This window comes from Salvelinus fontinalis, chromosome 2, assembly GCF_029448725.1.
Source record: "Salvelinus fontinalis isolate EN_2023a chromosome 2, ASM2944872v1, whole genome shotgun sequence".
Classification (NCBI taxonomy): domain Eukaryota; kingdom Metazoa; phylum Chordata; class Actinopteri; order Salmoniformes; family Salmonidae; genus Salvelinus; species Salvelinus fontinalis.
Genome location: NC_074666.1, coordinates 33,083,377 through 33,102,693, shown reverse-complemented (window position 1 = coordinate 33,102,693; position 19,317 = coordinate 33,083,377). Strand labels below are relative to the sequence as shown.

Sequence of the window (19,317 nt, the reverse complement as noted above, 5' to 3'; positions counted from 1 at the left end):
GTGTTTTCAATTTGTCATTATGGGGTGTTGTGTCTATATTTAATACATGTTGAAATCAGGCTGTAACATAACAAAATGTGGAATAAGTCAAGGAATATGAATACTTTATGTGGCCAAAACAACAAGAACAATTACTAAGCTTTCTTATAGCTACTAGATATAGGACAGACACTTCAAAATCTTATTCCATATGATTTATTTTTTGACTGTCTTTTTTTGCCATTTACTAATGTGTTATTCAATGTTATTCATGTTCCTGCACAGCGTCTCGGAGGTGGTTAAGGATGAGCTTGCTGCTCGGGAGTTACCCACCGATCTTGACTCCCTCATCGCTTTGACCATCTGCATCGATGGGCGACTGCGGGAATGACGGATGGAGAGGAAATTCGATTTCGCTCTGTTACGTTCCCCAGTTTCTGTGTTGTTACGCGTTTGTATGTGTGTCTATTTCAGGAAATGGCTTCCTGGATTCCTAAAGCAGCTGTTTGGTCGGCCAATGGTCGGCCAATCGCTGATCGGAGCTCTGACCTCTCCCTCTCGTCAGGGGATACAGCTGTTTCTTCAATTACTAACTCCTTCTCCAGCTTGATAAAAGCCAGTGTTCCTTCGTCAGAGAGGAGAGCTTCGTTTTATGTCCTATGTGGCTTGTGGTGGTCAGTGAAAGTTTTTTAAATATTATTTTGTAGCAGCTCCTTCAGAGGTATGTGTATGACAATAGGAATTAGTGTTTGTGGTTATTGAAATTTCACACTTAGAGTATTGGTAAATTATTCTGTGTTTCATTTGTTCCCAGGGTGGGAAGGGGAACGCACCTTGGGTATGTTTAGGCAAGAGGTCTGAGGGCATATATAACCCGTAGTATTTAATCTGTCTATGCACACTATGTAAGACCTAGGAGGACCACCCCCTGTATTTTGGTTGGCGCACCAGGTGGTGCTAAAGGTTAGGTTAGAAGTGGGAAGGCAGGTAAGGTAGGAGAGCGGGGGCTCTTTAACTTTTACTTTCTTTGCTTTGGTTCCGTCCAGCCCCTTTTCCTCAAATTACTGTGTGAAGGAAGAATAAATTCCCTGTAAACGGTAATATTCTTTGCCTTTGTCATCCTTACACGCACCTGCAATCACATACAGTGGGGAGAACAAGTATTTGATACACTGCCGATTTTGCAGGTTTTCCTACTTACAAAGCATGTAGAGGTCTGTAATTTTTATCATAGGTACACTTCAACTGTGAGAGACGGAATCTAAAACAAAAATCCAGAAAATCAAATTGTATGATTTTTTAAGTAATTAATTTGCATTTTATTGCATGACATAAGTATTTGATCACCTACCAACCAGTAAGAATTCTGGTTCTCACAGACCTGTTAGTTTTTCTTTAAGAAGCCCTCCTGTTCTCCACTCATTACCTGTATTAACTGCCTCTGTTTGAACTTGTTACCTGTATACATTGTGTGGACCAACCACCTCCAGGCTTGCCTGTCACTCGGGCTCTCGTCGGACTCTGGCCTTCATGCGACGCCGCTTTTGGTGGCCTACTATGGTTTCAGAAGTTGCCGTGTTTGTCGCCGCCTGCATGGTCTGCGCACAGAACAAGACACCTCGGCAAGCTCCGGCTGGTCTTCTCCAACCGCTGCCTGTCCCTCACCGTCCCTGGTCCCATATATCCCTGGATTTCATCACGGGTCTCCCCCATCTGAGGGCAACACTACCATCCTGACTGTGGTCGACCGATTTTCCAAAGCCGCCCACCTCATCCCTCTCCCCAAACTACCCTCGGCCAAGGAGACGGCCCAGCTTATAGTGCAGCACGTCTTCCAGTTCCACTGACTCCTAGTGGACATGGTCTCCGAACCAGGGTAAGCAGTTCTCATCCCGGTTCTGGAAGGCGTTCTGCACGCCCATTAGGTCATCGGCCAGCCTGTCCTCCGGATTCCACCCCGAGTCCAGCGGCTATTCGGAGCGAGCCAACCAGGACTTAGAGACGACTCTTCGCTGCCTAGTCTCTGTCAACCCTACCACCTGGAGTCAGCAACTGGTATGGGTTGAGTACGCTCGCAACACCCTTCCTTGCTCTGCCACGGGTCTCTCGCCCTTCGAGTGTTCCTTGGGTTATCAGCCTCTGCTCTTCCCTGAGCATAGGAAGTCAGCAATCCCTCTGCCCAGATGTTCATCTGCCGCTGTCGCCGTACCTGGAAGAGAGCCCGGGCCACTCTGTTGAAGACCACCTTCAGGTATAGGCGACAAGCGGATCACCACCGAACCCCTGCTCCACGCTATCGGTTCGGGCAGAGGGTATGGCTCTCCCGTAAACTTTCCCCCCATTTCATCGGCCTTTTCCCCATCTCTAGAGTCTCTAGAGCCCCCCCTGCTGTTCGTCTTTTGTTACCCCGTACCCTCCTTATTCACCCTACTTTCCATGTGCCTAGGATTAAGCTTGTGTCTCACAGCCCTTTGTCTTCTGTTTCCAGGCCCACCCCTCCTCCCCATGTAATTGATGGCCATCCAGCGTACACGGTGAGATGCCTCCTGAGTGTTCAGCCACGGGGCAGGGGTTTTCAGTACCTGGTTAACTGGGAGGGTTATGGCCCGGAGGAGAGGTGCTTGGTCCCTGCTTGAGACATCCTGGACCCAGCCTTCATCGCCGACTTTCACTACCGTTACCCTGGTCAACCAGGTATGCGACCAGGCAGGACGCATACCTGCCCAGGTAGGACGCCAGGTGGCGCCAGGTACTGTCACACCCTGATCTGTTTCACCTGTCTTTGTGATTGTCTCCACCCCACTCCAGGTGTTGCCCATCTTGCCCATTATCCCCTGTGTATTTATACCTGTGTTCTCTGTTTGTCTGTTGCCAGTTCGTCTTGTTTGTCAAGTCAACCAGTGTTTTTGTGTCTCAGCTCCTGCTTTTCCCAGTCTCTCTTTTTCTCGCCCTCCTGGTTTTGACCCTGCCTGTCCTGTCAATGTGTTTGGTTTTCGATAAATATCAATATTGAAAACTGGGGCTTATTCAGGATGCAGCCTTGCAGAATGATCAGACAGAAATGTGTTCTGTAGAACAGTGCCGACCAAAATGTGGCCCTCCAGAAGGATCCAGATTTCTGTCTGATCGTTCTGCAAGGCTGCATCCTCCAAAATAAGCACCAGTTTTCACCATCAATATATGTCGGAAACCCCAAAAATTGAGAAGCGGTCTGTAATAATGCCTCTAAAAATGGTATAGCGGTCTAAGGCACTGCATCTCAGTGCTAGAGGCGTCACTACAGACCCTGGTTCGATTCTAGGCTGTATCACAACCGGCCGTGATTGGGAGTCCCATAGGGCAGCGCACAATTGGCCCAGCGTCGTTAGGGTTTGGCCTGGGTAGGCCATCATTGTAAATAAGAATTTGTTCTTAACTGACTTGCCTCGTTAAATTAAAGTAAAAAATGTAATTAAATAAATAAATACAAATAAAAATGCCCCGCTTAGTTCATAGAACCGTGTTTACTTGAGTAACCTCTGATATCTGCTAAATGTGGTTGGAACAAACAGAGCGGTTTGGATCTGTTACCTATTAAGACCCGGACAACATCCACCAGCAGCACAGGAGACGTTAGAAGCGACAGTGACAAAACCGCAATTGAAAGCAATGCACAACCTTTTTTTACAGACACAATTATTACCTGATAAGCTTTCCTGGTGTTTCCTGAACTTTCCAATACCTTTCTGATGCATTTCACTCACTTATTTATGCAAATGAAAAATTGTTACACCTTTCCAATATTCAAGTTATTAGCCTTATGAACATAGAAACTTTGTTGCACACCTATTGACATCACACACTGCATGCTGCCACAGGTAATGGGGTTATGAATCGCTTTCTCGCTCTCGTCAGGCTACGGACTGATTAAAACAATACTTGTGTGCAGGGAACTCTATTGAGTGGTCCCTATTCTGTGGTTGTGTGTGGCCCTCCTCATGGCAGACACAATATTCTGCAGAGAGCTACAGTTTCCTACAAGTGAACTACCCTTCAGATTAATTCCCCCCACCACATCCAAATAAAGGTACACAGGTTTTAAGATTCACTAAGCATTCCCAAAACTAGACCTACCCTTCTAAATCATTCTGTCATATAGCTTAGATACAGGTCACCACCTCAATAAGTTCTTTTAATCTCCATCTCTCTAATGAAGATCCATGTTAAATCAGGATGTCATGGTGTTGAGAGAGGGTCAGTGCTCCTGTAATTTGTCTAACTCTCTGCAATTCTATTGAATGGGTGTTTTAAATCATCCTGCCACTCTGTGAGAGGGATTTCGACCTTGAGGTGGTTCTCGGCGTTTCTTGCTTACTCCTTAACTCTGATTCAGTCTTAGAGGGTGCCAAAGCAGGAAAGAACAGCCACGCTGCACTTCTGCCCTGATTACCACCACAGCCTGATTCGCTGACTCAGAAACCTGCTCCCTCTCTCGTTCCTTCCTTCCCCCTCTGGTTGTCTGTCTGTTTTTTTCTACCTCTCTATATATACTTTGCCTTACGTTCTCGCTTTCTTCCAAAACAGACTCTTTCTCCGAATGTAATTATAGCTATATATATTTTTTTGCATGTGTAATATACACTACCGTTCAAAAGTTTGGGGTCACATAGAAATTTCCTTGTTTTTGATAGAAAAGCTAATTTTTTGTCTATTAAAATGTCATCAAATGATCAGAGATACGGTGTAGACATTGTTAATGTTGTAAATGACTATTGTAGCTGGAAATGGCTGATTTGTAATGGAATATCTACAGTACATAGGCGTACAGAGGCCCATTATCAGCAACCATCACTCCTGTGTTCCAATGGCACATTGTGTTAGCTTATCCAAGTTTATCATTTTAAAAGGCTAATTGATCAGCTGAAAAAAAAACTGTTGTCTGATTAATGAAGCAATCAAACTGGCCTTCTTTAGACTAGCTGAGTATCTGGAGCATCAGCATTTGTGGGTTCGATTACAGGCTCAAAATAGCCAGAAACAAAGACCTTTCTTCTGAAACTTGTCAGTCTATTCTTGTTCTGAGAAAATAAGGCTATTCCATGCGAGAAATTGCCAAGAAACTGAAGATCTCGTACAACGCTGTGTACTACTCCCTTCACAGAACAGCGCAAACTGGCTCTAACCAGAATAGAAAGTGTTGGAAGCTCCGGTCCACAACTGAGCAAGAGGATAAGTACATTAGAGTGTCTAATTTTAGAATCAGATGCCTCACAAGTCCTCAACTGTAATAGTACCCGCAAAACACCAGTCTCAACGTCAACAGTGAAGATGCGACTACGGGATGCTGGCCTTCTAGGCAGAGTTCCTCTGTCCAGTGTCTGTGTTCTTTTGCACATCTTAATCTTTTATTTTTATTGGCCAGTCTGAGATATGGCTTTTTCTTTGTAAATCTGCCTAGAAGGCCAGCATCCCGGAGTCGCTTCTTCACTGTTGATGTTGAGACTGGTGTTTTGCGGGCACTTGTGAGGCGTTTCTCAAACTAGACTAATGTACTTTTCTTTTTGTGCACTGGGGCCTCCCACTCTTTCTATTCTGATTAGAGCCAGGTAGCGCTGTTCTGTGAACGGAGTAGTCAATTTCTTGGCAATTTCTCACATGGAATAGCCTTAATTTCTCAAATACAAGGACATTTCTAAGGGACCCCAAACTTTTGAATGGAAGTGTATTTTTTATTTACCCCCTTTTTCTCCACAATTTCATGATATCCAATTACGATCTTGTCTCATTGCTGCAACTCCCCAACGGGTTCGGGAGAGGCGAAGGTCAAGTCATGCGTCCCTCAAAACATGACCTGCCAAGCCGCGCTTAACACCCGCTCGCTTAACCCGGAATGTGTCAGAGGAAACACTGTTCAACTGACGACCGTAGTCAGCCTGCAGATGCTCAGCCCACCACAAGGAGTTGCCCCAGGGGTACGTGCAGTGCCATCAGGGGTACGTAAAATAAAAATGTGATTCACATTTTTTCATTGCATTTTCAAACGGTCCATTTATATTTTCCAACGGGGCTATACTGTCACGACTTCTGCCGAAGTTGGTCCCTCTCCTTGTTCGGGCGGCGTTCGGCGGTCGAAGTCACCAACCTTCTAGCCATCGCTGATCCACTTTTCATTTTCCATTGGTTTTGTCTTGTCTTCCATCACACCTGGTTCAAATTCCATCAATTACATGTTGTGTATTTAACCCTTTGTTCCCTCCATGTCCTTGTCGGTAATTGTTTCTTGTAGTGCTGGTATTTACCGGGTTTTGTTTGACCCATTTATTGTATTCTGTTGACGGTGGTTTATGGATATTAAACGACACCGTTGTAAATCAGTTTTCGCTCTCCTGCGCCTGACTTCTTTACCGCCAGTACGCACCTCACTACATATACATATGGGTGAGGTGTTTTTCCTCGCCTGAGTTTAGTCGTTTCACTGCCAAAGATAAAATGTAACTATTTAGTGTTCAGCGAAATAACAAGACAATGTCTAATACAGGTAGCCTAGTCAAATAATTAACAACCAATAACATTAACCTTTCACGGGTCTCTACCCCGGGTCCGGGAGCACCCCCCACCCCCCCCCCACACTGAGTAGCATCGCTAGCATAGCGTCACAATTAAATAGTAGCATCTAAATATCATTAAATCACAAGTCCAAGACACCTAATGAAAGATACAGATCTTGTGAATAAAGCCACCATTTCAGATTTTTAAAATGTTTTACAGGGAAGACAAAATATGTAAATCTATTAGCTAACCACGTTAGCAAAAGACACCATTTTTCTTTGTCCACCATTTTTTCTCAACACCAGTAGCTATCACCAATTCGGCCAAATAAAGATATTGATAGCCACTAACCAAGAAAAAACCTCATCAGATGACAGTCTGATAACATATTTATGGTATAGGATAGGTTTTGTTAGAAAAATGTGCATATTTCAGGTATAAATCATAGTTTACAATTGCACCCACCATCACAACTCAACTAGAAAAAATACAGAGCAACGTGTATTACCTAATTACTAATCATAAAACATTTCTTAAAAATACACAGCTCACAGCAATGGATAGACACAGATCTTGTGAATTCAGACAACATTTCAGATTTTCTTAGTGTCTTACAGCGAAAACACAATAAATCGTTATATTAGCATACCACATGTGCAAACGTTACCAGAGCATTGATTCTAGCCAAAGAGAGCGATAACGTAATCATCGCCAAAATGTATACATTTTTTCACTAACCTTCTCAGAATTCTTCAGATGACACTCCTGTAACATCATATTACAACATACATATAGAGTTTGTTCGAAAATGTGCATATTTAGCCACCAAAATCATGGTTAGACAATGAGAAAAGTTGCCCAGCTGGTCAGAAAATGTTGTGCGCCATATTTGACAGTGATCTAGTCTTATACATAAATACTCATAAACTTGACTAAAAAATACAGGGTGGACAGCGATTGATAGACAATTTAATTCTTAATACAATCGCTGAATTACATTTTTAAAATTATCCTTACTTTTCAATACAGGTTGCGCCAAGCGAAGCTACACCTAACAAAATGGCGGCATAAGCGTTTCACATTTTTCGACAGAAACACGATTTATCATAATAAATTGTTCTTACTTTGAGCTGTTCTTCCATCAGAATCTTGGGCAATGAATCCTTTCTTGGGTCTAATCGTCTTTTGGTCGAAAGCTGTCCTCTTGCCATGTGGAAATGCCCACTAACATTCGGCATGAACTGGAAACGTGCCCAGCGGTTCAAAGTGTCTCAGAAAGAAATGCCTCAAAATCGCACTAAACGGATATAAATTGCTATAAAACGGTTCAAATTAACTACCTTATGATGTTGTTAACACCTATAACAGTAAAAACATGACCGGAGAAATATTACTGGCTAAACAAAAGCTTGGAAGGAGGCGAGTCCGACATCCTTCGTGCGCCAGGCGCAGGCAGCAAAGGGAAGCTACTTCCGGTATTTGCTGTTTTATACAGCCCCTGATTGCGCAATCGACTCCATTCAAAGCGTCATCACGTACTGACATCCAGGGGAAGACGTTGGAAGTGTCTGTTTCTCCATAGCATTTACAGGGACCTTTAAACTGACTCCAGATCAGGGGCCAAGATGTCTGAAATCTGACTCCCTATCATGAAAAGTGCTGTAGAAGGAGTTCTTTTTCACTCAGAGACAAAATTCCAACGGCTATAGAAACTAGAGAGTGTTTTCTATCCAATAATAATAATAATATGCATATTGTACGAGCGCAGGAATTCCACTAACGGTGCGTATGTAGCCATACGTAGCTACTGCTCATTCCGTTTACTTGAAAATTGATAAATGGTTTAAAAAAGTAAGGCCATAGAGACACATACCAGCTTTACTGGTAGTACTGCTACTACCAGCAGTATTACACCTGCACCTGTCGACGACACAAGTTGTTCTGCTTCCACGAGCACATCCAATGCTAGCATCAGTAATTCTACATTTGTTGTTAGCCCAGCTAGCATGGACACTGACTGTTGTGAATCTGATGCAGCCGAAAAACTACTGCCCCCTTACCCGGGAAAGCACCGAACAACAGAAAGGGACATTGGACCATCGAAGAGGCAAAAATATGAGAACTACATTGATTTGGGGTTCCCTTATATTGGGAGTAGTGCCTTTTCTTATATGTGCAAAATTACTATCTCACAACTTGATGAAACCTTCACTCTTGCGCAGACATCTAGAAACAAAACATGGCAATTTGGAAAATAGGCTAGGGGAGTTTTGAGCGAGAATTAAGTCGACTTTCGAGTAGTAAGACATGTATAAAAGCAACAGATACCATTAATAAGAAGGGGCTAGAAGCGTCTTATATGGTGAGCTACCGAGTGGCTAGGACAGGCAAGCCACATTCTATTGTGGAGGTCTTAATTCTTCCTGCTGCCGTGGATATGGCTGGGACAAAAGGCCAAAAATAACAATACAGACAATGTCTTCATCAAACAACACTGTTTCACAACGCATCAGTGACATGGCAGGAGATGCTTTGCATACAAGCCAGTGAATTCTATGCGTAACAGCTGGATGAGATGTGGCGGGCCTGGTACAGCTCCTGGTATATGTCCGTTACGTTTATGGGTGGTCAATTAAGGAAGACATCCTCTACTGCAAACCACTGGACAGGACAACAACAGGAGAGGATATTTTTAAAGTACTGGACAGCTTTGAGACCTCAAATGGACTTTGGTGGTCAAGATGGGTTGGTATCTGTACTGATTGCTCAAAAACCATGTCAGGGAGACATAGTGGAGTGGTAATGCGTGTGCAAGCAGTTGCTCCTGACGCCACTTGGGTACACTGCAGCATCCACTGATAGGCACTTGCTGCCAAGAGAATGCCTGACAGCTTGAAAGACGTTTTGGACACAACAGTGAACATGGTTCACTTTGTTAAAGCAAGGCCCCTGAACTCTTGTGTATTTTCTGCACTATGCAATGATGTGGGCAGCGACCATGTAATGCTTTTACAACATACAGAAGCGTGCTGGTTATCAAGGGGAAAAGTATTGACAATTTTTTAAAATTATTATTGAGAAACGAGCATAAAGTTTTCTTTACTGACCATCATTTTCACTTGTCTGACCTCTTGTCTGATGACGAGTTTCTCACACGACTGGCCTATCTGGGTGATGTTTTTTCTTGCCTGAATGATCTGAATCTAGGATTACAGGCACTCTCCCCAACAATATTCAATGTGCGGGACAAAATTGAGGCTTTGATTAAAAAGTTGGAGCTCTTCTCTGACTGTATTAACAAGGACAACACGCAGGTCTTTACATCATTCTATGATTGTTTGTGTGCAAATGAACTCAAGCTTAGGGACAATGTCAAATGTGATATAGTGAAGCACCTGAGTGAGTTGGGTGCGCAATTACGCAGGTATTTTCCCCGAAACGGATGACACAAACAACTGGATTTGTTATCCCTTTCGTGCCCTGCCTCTAGTCCACTTATCGATATCTGAACAAGAGAGCCTCATCGAAATTGCAACAAGTGATTCTGTGAAAAATGAATTTAAAAAAGAAGCCACTGACAGATTTCTTGATTGGGCTGCGCTCAGAGTATCCTGCCTTGGCAAATTGTGCTGTTAAGACACTGCTGCCCTTTTCAACCACGTACCTATGTGAGAGTGGATTCTCAGGCATCACTAGCATGAAAACTAAATACAGGCACAGACTGTGTGTGGAAAATGATTTAAGACTGAGACTCTCTCCAATACGACCCAATGTTGCAGAGTTATGTGCATCCTCTCAAGCATACGCTTCTCATTAACCTGTGGTGTGTTATTCACAATTTTCGATGAACAAATAAGGTTTTATATGTAAGATGGTTAAATAAATTGCAAAATTATTGATTATTATTATTATTTGTGCCCTGGTCCTATAAGAGCTCTTTGTCACTTCCCACGAGCCGGGTTGTGACAAAAACTAACTAATTCTTATGTTTAATAAATGTATTGTATAGTGTGTGTGTGTGGCAGGCTTACAATGATGGCAAAAAACAACATTTGAGAGTGCGCTGACCCTGGTGCTAGAGGTGGTACGCAGCTGGAGGTTGAATATTTGAAGGGATACGGGAGAATAAAAAGTTTGGGAACCACTGCTGCAAATTCCAAGAGGATCCTCAAGAGTATCCTTGATGTCATTACAGCACTACAAGTATTCCAATCCAGCCTGGTCTCATATACTACACGTAACATAGTAAACAAACTTTTAAAACTTTAAAACTACATACTATTTTTTAGCTACTTTGCATGTTAGCTTGCCCTGACCATAACCATAACCCTTTACAAACTAATCATTTCTATCCTTAGAAATATTTTGGGAAAACAACACAAATTACACTGTTGAAGTGATTTATATAGGCCTAACTCAAGTTTGTGTCATTTTACCTGCATTCTCCCTCTTCAGATCATCTACCTGGCTCTCACTTGCACTCAGTCTGACCTCTAAGGCTGCAATGGAGAGAAACATGGATAACCTTAAAACCTGTTATGGCTGCACGCTGAATATTGAAAAAACTGGAAAATGTGTGCACATTTTCAAACGGCCTCCTAAGAAACTTTTTATTTTCCAATATGCATATATTTACTACTGTTGGATAGATAACAGTCTGTAGTTTCTAAAAAGGTTTGAATTGTTTCTCTAAGTCGAACAGAAATATTTTTACAGCCATTTTCCCAGACGAATTGAGTTTTCCAAAATGCGATGTGTCTCTTTAAGACCTTCTCTATAAAAGGCCCTTTGACTTAGGACAATAGGGACACGTCACAGGCGTTCGTCAGACTGTAATGCGGAAGTGAGAATTGAAAGGAGTCGAATATCTCTTCCATGGACTGAATAACACACCTTCTTGTGAGACCTGCGCAGTTAAAAAAAAAATCCGGGCGCGAAGGATAATTTGTTCTCGGCTTCTGGAACAAGGTAGATAACGTTGAATATGATGCCTGACTACGATATTATTTGATACATGTCACAAAATCATCCTAAAGTATGTTTTTTCAATATACTTTAATTATATTATTGCAATTTATTCTGGACTTTAGATGTGAAACGACGGAAGAATTTTTTGAAGAAATGCTTTCTAGCTCCGCAATGCTATCGTGCCTGCTAACCAAAGAGGGAAATAATTCGTTCTGGAACCCAACTAAAGACTCTACTGGACATTGGACCCCGTTACAACATTCTGATGGAACATCAAGAAAGATAAGACCCAATTTGGGATGCTTTTTCATATATATGTCGAACTGTTGAATGCCTTTCATTAGTTATCCACCATATGTTTTTCTGAAATGTTTTATGAGGTGTAATTAGTAGCCGACGTTGGTGTATGTATTTTCTCTGGCTACTCCCGGCTGGATTCAGACTCAAGCTATGTATTAGCATTTTTGGGTAGCATCAATGTAAAACTGATTTATAGCTAAAATATGCACTTTTTATGAACAAAACATAGATTTATTGTGTAACATGTTATATGACTGTCATCTGAGGTAGTTTTTTCTGGGCTCTTTAGGTTGGTTTTAGTTTATTTCGGTTGGTTGTGCATGCTACTTCAATCATAATTCATACTTCATAATCATAATTCATACGTGTCTGTCCACTTTTGTAATTGGTGGTGAGCTAACATAAATATATGTGGTGTTTTCTCTGTAAAACATTTAAAAAATCGGACATGTTGGCTGGATTGACAAGATGTTTATCTTTCAAATGCTGTATTGGACTTGTTAATGTGTAAAAGTTAAATATTTTTAAAAAATAGATTTTGAATTTCGCGCCCTGCAGGGGTGTCATTTTCGGTCCGATTTCGGGCTTGCACCCCAAACTGGTTAAACAAAATTTAATAAACATCTAAAACATAATATAATAAAGATCTTAAACAAAATATAATAAACTCAGCAAAAAAAGAACCGTCTGTCACGTTCTGACCTTAGTTCCTTTTTTATGTCTTTATTTTAGTTTGGTCAGGGTGGGAGTTGGGGTGGCCATTCTATGTTGTTTTTCTATGTTTTGTTCTAGTCGTTATATTTCTATGTGTTTGGCCTAGTATGGTTCTCAATCAGAGGCAGGTGTCGATCGGTGTCTCTGATTGAGAATCATACTTAGGTAGCCTGTTTTCCCACTATGGGTTGTGGGTAGTTATTTTCTGTTTAGTGTTTTTGTTTGCACCTTACAGAACTGTTCGTTTGTCGGTTTGTTGTTTTTGTTCAGTATTCATTCTTTATTAAATTATTATGAATTCGTACCACGCTGCACTTTGGTCCTCTTCTCCTTCCACCAACGACAACCGTTACAGAACTACCCACCAACCAAGGACCAAGCAGCGTGGTAAACGGGAGCAGAGGATTATGGACATGGGAGGAGATATTAGATGGTAAGGGACCCTGGACACAGGCTGGGGAATATCGCCGCCCCAAGGAAGAATTGGAGGCAGCGATATGAGGAGGTAGCACGGCAGCGCGACAGGAACAAGAGGCAGCCCCAAAATATGTTTTTGGGGGGGGAACACAGGGAGTGTGGCGGAGTCAGGTTGGAGACCTGAGCCCACTCCTCGTGCTTATCGTAAGCAGCGTTGTACTGGTCAGGCACCGTGTTATGCGGTTAAGTGCACGGTGTCGCCAGTACGTGCCCATAGCCCGGTGCGCTATAGGACAGCCCCCCGAAAGTGTCATGCGAGTGTGGGCATCCAGCCAGGGCGTATTGTGCCGGCTCAGCGTGTCTGGCCTCCGGTACGCCGTTTCGGTCCAGGGTATCCTGCGCCGGCTCTGCGTGCTGTGTCTCCGGGGCGCTGGGAGGGTGCAGTGCTTCCTATGCCTGCGCTCCGCTCGTGCCGGGCGAATGTGGGAATTGAGCCTAAGGGAGAGGTGCGCGTAGTATGCACCAGATCTCCAGTGCTCACCCACAGCCCGGTTCAACCTGTGCCTGCACTCTGGAGGGTCCGGGCTAGAGTAGTCATCCAGCCTGAGGGAGTGGTGCCAAGGCTGCGCACCAGAGCTCCAGTTCTCCCCCACAGCCCGGCCCTTCCGGTGCCTCCTCCAAGCACCAGGCCTCCTGTAGGTCTCCCCAGACTGGTGGGTCCTGTGGCAGCCCCACGCACCAGGCTGTCTCTCCGTCTCCTCCCTCCAGGTTCTCTCTCCAGGCCAGAGTCGCCCTCCTGTCTGCAGCTGCCAGAGTCGCCCTCCTGTCCGCAGCTGCCAGAGTCGCCCTCCTGTCCGCAGCTGCCAGAGTCGCCCTCCTGTCCGCAGCTGCCAGAGTCGCCCTCCTGTCCGCAGCTGCCAGAGTCGCCCTCCTGTCCGCAGCTGCCAGAGTCGCCCTCCTGTCCGCAGCTGCCAGAGTCGCCTCCTGTCCGCAGCTGCCAGAGTCGCCCTCCTGTCCGCAGCTGCCAGAGTCGCCCTCCTGTCCGCAGCTGCCAGAGTCGCCCTCCTGTCCGCAGCTGCCAGAGTCGCCCTCCTGTCCGCAGCTGCCAGAGTCGCCCTCCTGTCCGCAGCTGCCAGAGTCGCCCTCCTGTCCGCAGCTGCCAGAGTCGCCCTCCTGTCCGCAGCTGCCAGAGTCGCCCTCCTGTCCGCAGCTGCCAGAGTCGCCCTCCTGTCCGCAGCTGCCAGAGTCGCCCTCCTGTCCGCAGCTGCCAGAGTCGCCCTCCTGTCCGCAGCTGCCAGAGTCGCCCTCCTGTCCGCAGCTGCCAGAGTCGCCCTCCTGTCCGCAGCTGCCCCTCCTGTCCAGAGTCACCCCTCCAGTCCAGAGTCGCCCCTCCAGTCCAGAGTCGCCCCTCCAGTCCAGAGGCACCCTCTACTAGGGTCTCCAATCCGGGGTCGGTGGCGAGGGGCACCGTTCCTAAGGTGCCACATAAGTGGGCCGAGACTATGGTGGAGTGGGGTCCACGTCCCGCTCCAGAGCCGCCACCGCGGTAAATGCCCACCCAGACCCTCCCCTATAGGTTCAGGTTTTGCGGCCCGAGTCCGCACCTTTGGGGGGGGGTACTGTCACGTTCTGACCTTAGTTCCTTTTTTATGTCTTTATTTTAGTTTGGTCAGGGCGTGAGTTGGGGTGGGCATTCTATGTTATTTTTCTATGTTTTGTTCTAGTCGTTATATTTCTATGTGTTTGGCCTAGTATGGTTCTCAATCAGACGCAGGTGTCGATCGTTGTCTCTGATTGAGAATCATACTTAGGTAGCCTGTTTTCCCACTATGGGCTGTGGGTAGTTATTTTCTGTTTGTTGTTTTTGTTCAGTATTCATTCTTTATTAAATTATTATGAATACGTACCACGCTGCACTTTGGTCCTCTTCTCCTTCCACCAACGACAACCGTTACAACGTCCTCTCACTGTCAACTGCATTAATTTTCAGCAAACCTAACATGTGTAAATATTTGTATCAACATAACAAAATTCAATAACTGAGACAAACTGAACAAGTTCCACAGACATGTGACTAACAGAAATGGAATAATGTGTCCCTGGACTAAGGGGGGTCAAAATCAAAAGTAACAGTCAGTATCGGGCGTGGCCACCAGCTGTATTAAGTACTGCAGTGCATTAGAAAAATAATCTAAAACAATTGCTATGTGTATACAATCCCCTACTCCAAATGGATTACTAATTTTCCTATCTTTTATCAATAACTCTTATCAGTATATAAATTACAGTGCATGGAGAATGCTGTTATTGTTATCGGAAAAAATTAAGTAGAATAGTAGATGCTTTTCCCACTTGGAAGGTTCGCTCAACCTTAATCATTTTCTGGCACGTAAAGGTGGTAGAATTATGATGGAATTAAATCACAGTCAGAATACGGATTATCTGTATACACACTCGCAACACATCTTCATTTCTTAGATCTCCACCCACGAACAAACAGCGGGTGAATAGCATGCTTTCTCCAGCTTATTAAGGTAAAGGTCAAAATATGTTTTGAGAGAAAATTGCATAAATGGGGAATTACGTTCCATTTACGCCTGCTTAACTCAGGTCGGAATCAGCCCCTAGGTGAATATGTATAGAGAGCTTAGAGAACTGTTTTATAAATTAGCGTTAAGTGTAATAGTGTGTTTTATTTGCAAACTTATGTTATAATAATCAGATTTCAACATATTACTACATTTTGCATTCAGTGTTCAAGCTTATGGATGGAATTGTTAACTAAACATAATCGACTACCACTTACTATAAATGATTGTAAGTTATTGTTATCATATCACATTGCATTTAGATTTCCCCATTCTGATACGACCATAGAAAGGCCAAAAATAATACGATTTTATTTTGTATTTTTTTCTGCTGTGGGAAACACTTTTCATTACAATTATTCTTACACCATGTATTAATGTAACTACTTTAGTAACCAAAATATAACTGTACTAAACCATGTTCGTTCAGAATGTGCTTCTTCTATGTGTACTTAAGTAAAAAATACTTTAAAATACTACTTAAGTAGTTGTTTTGAGTATCTGTACTTTACTTTACTATTTATATTTTTGACAACTTTTACTTTTACTTCAATACATTCCTAAAGAAAATCATGCACTTTTTAGTCCATACATTTTCCCTGACACCCAAAGAATGCTTAGCAGCGTAGAGAAATGGTCCAATTCACAGACTTATCAAGAGAACATCCCTGGTCATCCCCACTGCCTCTGATCTGGCGGACTCACTAAAGACAAATGCTTTATTTGTAAATTATGTCTGAGTGTTGGAGTGGCTAAACATACATGGCTAAACATACATTTAAAATTCAAGAAAATTGTGCCGTCTGGTTTGCTTAATAGAAGGAATAAGAAATCATTTCTACTTTTACTTTTGATAATTAAGTATAATTTAGCAATATACTTTTGATACTTAAGTATATTTAAAATCAAATACTTTTAGACTTTTACTCAAGTAGTATTTTACTGAGTGACTTTCACTTTTACTTGAGTCATTTTCTATTAAGGTATCTTTACTTTTACTCAAGTATGGCAACTGGGTACTTTTTTCACCACTGTGTACACGGTATCAATGTCTTTCTCTGTCGGCACTCGGTTTGTATAAGTTCCAATCAGGCTCACTGGCCCAGCGGTATGAACAGCACCCGGCCCAGCCCTGTCACCTTCTTCATCATCCAGGGCCTGGTGGAAAACAGAATGGTTCTGTTTGTCATCGTCTTGCTGGCCTATTCCATCATCCTAGGAGGAAACAGCATGATCATCTGGTATTGTACACTGTACACGCACACCCCTGCACATCGACTTGGTACTGGTACCCCATGTATATTGCCAAGTTATCATTACTCATTGTATATTTATTCCTTGTGTTGTTATTTTTTTATTCCTTGTGGATTTTTTAAAATATTTTTTTAATCTACTATTTCTATTTTTCTCTCTGCATTGTTGGGAAGGGCCTGTAAGTAAGCATTTCACTCTTAGTCTACACCTGTTGTTTACAAAGCATGTGAGAAAAAAAATTACGTTAAAAGAGTGTTGGGTGTTGTAGTAAGTGTAAGTGATCAAAAGGTTTCCTTCAGGTCCACTCACTGAGGGCCTGTAGACTACACTATACTCCTCAGGAGTCAGGACTCTTGAACCCAGATTCTTCCCTGGACGAGTCACATTGTCGGTAAAAACTCCCTGCTGGGCCTATCTATTACATCACTGTCTAATCCCTCTCTTTATCTCATCCTACAGCTGCGGACCGACCCGAAGCTGGGCTCCCCCATGTACTTCTTCCTACACAACCTGTCCTTCATGGAAATGGTCTACACCACAGTCACTGTCCCCAACATGTTGTCAGGCTTCCTGACTGAGGTCAAGACTGTTTCCGTTCCCGGCTGCTTCCTCCATATGTACTGCTTCATCCAGGTGGCCGTCAACAACCACGCCCTGCTGACCGTCATGGCCTACGATTGCTATGTGGCCATCTGTAATTCTCTCCTCTACACCGCTGTGATGACCCAACCCGTCCACCTGCCCCTCATCATCGGGGCGTGGACCTTAGACGCCATCTGCACCTCTCGGCCATTGCCATGGCAACGCAGCTTTTGTTTTGCAAACCCAACGTAGTGCGCCACTGCTTGTCCGACCCATCCTCGGCTGGTGGACAGTATAATGTCGGTCTTTTGCCCTTGTAGCGCTGCTCACCACGGCGTGCTCATCTTTACTTCCTACATCCTCATCGGTGTGGCGATAGCTAAAATGGGCGCCGCCCAGCGACTCCTACCTTGTGGGAAACTTCTCTCAAGAGGTGACCCTCCTCTTCATTCTCCCCCCCCCCCCCCCCCCCCCTTTCTCTTCCGATGTCTGTTTAACTCTGCCATCAGACATCCTTCAGTCAACACTGTGAATTCTACAATCACCAGCTGAAGAGTTTGTCTGATATTTGTGCCATTACTCTGGTTACCCATGTCCTCTGATTTGTGTCCTTTCACTGTTAATGTCTATCAGTATGCAAAATGGGTTCCCACCAGGAGATGGTAGTGTTGTATTAATTGTGTGTCGCATATTGTACTGATGCTCTTCAGTCGTTGTTGGTTGAGAGAGGTTTGTGTCATGGTGGCATGGCTATGATAATCCTAATAACAGGGTTGGGGTCAATTTCATTTAAATTCCAGTCAATTCAGGAATTTATTCATCCAAATTCCAATGGTTTTTTTCCTTATTGAAAAGCATGGGCAAGAATTGGAATTTCAGAGTACTTCCTGAATTGACTGGAATTTAAATGGAATTGACCCCAACCCTTCCTATTAATGCTGTGTAAATGTTAATGGGTAAATATGATCCAGGTCGTGCTGTTAATATTGTTGTGATAAGGTTAGATAACATTGTGTTGATGTTGTAGGTGCGTATCATTGTTGTATAATAATGTGTAACTTTGCATTTATTGTATTTTTTGGGGGCAGGGAGGTATCATTGTCACATTGCGGTTGTCTTAATGTTGTATTAATGTTGTGTTAATGTTGTAGGTGTGTATCATCGTGTCAGTGCTGTACTCAGCTTTGACTCCTTTCATGAACCTGATTATCTACAGCCTGAGGAACAAGGAGCTGAGAAAGGCTATCACAGAGCCATCTCACTGCAGGGCCGCAGAAAACTCAACACGCTGTCCTGGCCACAAAATAGTAAGCAAATTCTCCTGACCGCAAAACACTCAATACAGTCTACTTTTAAAATACTAAATGAAAAAAGATGTTGATGCTGGAATGTAAACAATGCAAGAAAAGCCTTTGTGCAAACAAACTTCCAGAAGTAATCAAGGCACTATCATTTAATGTAAAAATTCAAAAGCCTTTATTGTTTTACGGATTATGCATGGAAAAAACCACAGACGCGTTGCGGCTACAACAGCCTTCATCAGGGTGATAAAGAGTATTGGTGCAGAAACAGGTGTATATGCCAACTCTCACAGGAAGTGACTCAATTCATTACCATATGTAATAGAATTGTGAAAAGATACAGAGATACAGAAAACAAAAAAATTGAGAACAAAAAATAAACCACATATCTCTTACAGGATGGGAGAATAACTTGAAATCAAATCAAAGTTTATTTGTCACGTGCCGAATACAACAGGTGTAGTAGACCTTACAGTGAAATGCTTACTTACAGGCTCTAACCAATAGTGCGAAAAAAAGGTATGTGTGTGTGTGTGTAGCTAAGTAAAGAAATAAAACAACATTAAAAAGACATTTGAAAAAAACAGTAGCAAGGCTATAAACAGACACCGGTTAGTCAGGCTGATTGAGGTAGTATGTACATGTAGGAATGGTTAAAGTGACTATGCATAATTGATGAACATAGA

At 43.4% G+C, this 19,317-nt stretch overlaps 1 pseudogene; it reads left to right on the top strand.

The window, feature by feature from the left end:
- The first annotated feature begins 250 nt into the window (after positions 1-250).
- LOC129867002 (olfactory receptor 13C2-like) lies at positions 251-18,655 on the top strand (annotated as a pseudogene).
- The last annotated feature ends 662 nt before the right edge of the window (positions 18,656-19,317 follow it).